We start from the raw sequence: 3,428 nt of genomic DNA, 5'->3' as shown, positions 1-3,428 counted from the left end.
TAAAGAAAGACAAGAATAATTCAACAAACAAAATCATAAATGACTTCTTGTTGCAATTTAGTTTATCCTTTTGTGAAGAAATAATTGAACATTGTAAAATGTTCAATATTTCAGATTTGACCTAAAATATTAGTCTTTGTGAATTTAAACATCAAATTCAAATAAAACTGAACTTAAGATGGAGCACTGAAGACAAACAATATTGGAGTTCCACTCAAAACTCATTCCTAGACTTAAACATTGTTGTGCTGAGTCTGAAAGCAGCATGGCTTCTGAAGATCCAGACCGATGATGCTGATGCCAGGAGTGTTTCTGTATTTATACTGCTGTGTAAAGATTCTAGATGTAGTTGATACGTGAAAAAAAAACAGATCAGAGGTGGTTGGAGGGTTTGGGGCGACAACCGTTGTATTCAAGGAGGAAAGCCAGAGGAGCGTCGGGAGGTGACCAGCGAGAGGTAAGCAGCCACCAGAAGGGGTCCAAACGGAGATGTAATCCTGAGACGAGGTAAAGACAGGCTAGGTTAGTCGAGAACGTGGCAAACATGAACGAGAATAGTACAAGGCCAGGAGATGCACCGTGGAATACAACAAACTAGCGTTGATTGCAGGTCCGTGGTCTCCTTAAGAACATGCGGCCAGACGAGGATGAGGAGGTGCAGCTGGAGTCATCAGGTGTAGTTGATGAGGAGGAGTCAGCCGGGGGCCCCGTGACAGAAAGGTTGGATTTTTTTATTAAAACAAATCCATTAAAATACAGGTCTTCACAAAATCTGTTAAAACACAAAGTAATTGTGGTCTATATTCACCAGACTAGTGAGCACTGATGCACAGTGGTTTTTTTAGCAGAGACTTCTGGGAAATTTCTAGGGCAGTTTATTTTGAAAAGAAACACTTTTGTCTGCAAACATTCATAAACTGATCAGTATGAAATACACTGCATTGTTGCTGCAAACTCAGTTCATCAATGAAAATGAGAAATTCTTCTCAATGGACCTACCTGGATATAAACAACTCTGACATTAAAAATAAAGTAATGTGTTCTTCTCCCATTTTTCTTTGTTTCATTCAGCTTACTAAATACAATTTGTAGAAAAAGGCAGACCTTTCTAGAAAAAGTTTCGTTTTCTGCACATTAGTCAGGTTGCTGGCACAGTGAGATTTTCAGCGAAGTTTAAAACCAATGCATTAAGACTTGTTAAAGATTCCTGTTGGAGTGCATGAAAAGCACGAGGAACAAGTTCAGGTTTTGACAGTTCCTGTTTCTTTTAGATTTTTCATTATCGCTTTCCTTGTTTTAGGTAAAACAGTGTATCATTGTCAAGATCTGGTTTTTTTTCAAGTATCAACTTCATCTGGAATCTTTACACAACAACAACCTGCAATTCAAAACCTAATATAATTGTACATTTATGGTCTTTATTTCTTTCTCTACCAGGGGAGCTGGTTTAGCTCGTGCTGGTTTGCGGCACCTTCCGTCCGTGAAACCAGGGCTCGACTCCGGGCTGCTCCCTGTTCCCTTCTCTACCTCGGTCCCAGTTCCAAGCCCAGCTTGAGAAGGTTGCGTCAGGAAGGGCATCCAGCATAAAACATTGCCAAGTTTACCATGCGACTTGATCACTGTGGTGAGCCCTGATGGGAGAAGCCGGAAGAAGAAGATTTCTTTCTCTACCAGGCTAAAACACACAAAGCAACTAAAGTTGGTTGATGATCCTTGTTTTTATTTTCAGTGCTTGAAGCTATTTGCCTGTTCATGGCATCAGGTAAAAGACAAAGCTTGAACAAATCTTTATGAACAACAAACAAACCTGTGCTTCACTGAAGTCCTTGTCTTTTTAGTTTCTTCCACTAAACAGTCACAACCTTTCTAAACCTCTGCATCAAATTTAAGGCCATCTGGAATGAGACTGGGGACCAGCCCATAGATTCCTTCTATTGGATTTCTTTTCTCCTCTCCTGGAACTGGATCTTCAAATCAGACCATTGTCTCTCTTGCATCAAGCCCCATACCAGATCTTCCCCTGAACATCTCCGACTGTTCAAGTTACTCAGGCTGTCGGAATTCCCTCCCTACTTCCAAATGACTAAGAAACAATATAGTGCGTGAAAATGTAGTTCCTGGATTTTAAAAACACCATCCTCACTACGTTTTGTTTTTTTAAACAGCGAATATGGCGTCACTGATTTCGCAAAGTAAAAACTTGATAAATACAAACATTTTACAATGAATATTTATGAATCCACTGGTTTTTGATGATGAAAGGTTGGATTTTTTTATTAAAACAAATCCATTAAAATTCAGGTCTTCACAAAATCTGTTAAAACACAAAGTAATTGTGGTCTATATTCACCAGACTAGTGAGCACTGATGCACAATGTTTTTTCGCAGAGACTTCTGGGAAATTTCTAGGGGCAGTTTATTTTGAAAAGAAACACTTTTGTCTGCAAACATTCATAAACTGATCAGTATGAAATACACCGCATTGTTGCTGCAAACTCAGTTCATCAATGAAAATGAGAAATTCTTCTCAATGGACCTACCTGGATATAAACAACTCTGACATTAAAAATAAAGTAATGTGTTCTTCTCCCATTTTTCTTTGTTTCATTCAGCTTACTAAATACAATTTGTAGAAAAAGGCAGACCTTTCTAGAAAAAGTTTCGTTTTCTGCACATTAGTCAGGTTGCTGGCACAGTGAGATTTTCAGCGAAGTTTAAAACCAATGCATTAAGACTTGTTAAAGATTCCTGTTGGAGTGCATGAAAAGCACGAGGAACAAGTTCAGGTTTTGACAGTTCCTGTTTCTTTTAGATTTTTCATTATCGCTTTCCTTGTTTTAGGTAAAACAGTGTATCATTGTCAAGATCTGGTTTTTTTTCAAGTATCAACTTCATCTGGAATCTTTACACAACAACAACCTGCAATTCAAAACCTAATATAATTGTACATTTATGGTCTTTATTTCTTTCTCTACCAGGGGAGCTGGTTTAGCTCGTGCTGGTTTGCGGCACCTTCCGTCCGTGAAACCAGGGCTCGACTCCGGGCTGCTCCCTGTTCCCCTCTCTACCTCGGTCCCAGTTCCAAGCCCAGCTTGAGAAGGTTGCGTCAGGAAGGGCATCCAGCATAAAACATTGCCAAGTTTACCATGCGACTTGATCGCTGTGGTGAGCCCTGATGGGAGAAGCCAGAAGAAGAAGATTTCTTTCTCTACCAGGCTAAAACACACAAAGCAACTAAAGTTGGTTGATGATCCTTGTTTTTATTTTCAGTGCTTGAAGCTATTTGCCTGTTCATGGCATCAGGTAAAAGACAAAGCTTGAACAAATCTTTATGAACAACAAACAAACCTGTGCTTCACTGAAGTCCTTGTCTTTTTAGTTTCTTCCACTAAACAGTCACAACCTTTCTAAACCTCTGCATCAAATTT

Source organism: Oryzias latipes, chromosome 7 (assembly GCF_053564925.1).
Source record: "Oryzias latipes strain Hd-rR chromosome 7, Olatipes_Hd-rR_3.1".
Lineage (NCBI taxonomy): Eukaryota > Metazoa > Chordata > Actinopteri > Beloniformes > Adrianichthyidae > Oryzias > Oryzias latipes.
The sequence above is the reverse complement of the archived record's forward strand: the minus strand, read 5'-3'. Positions refer to the sequence as shown.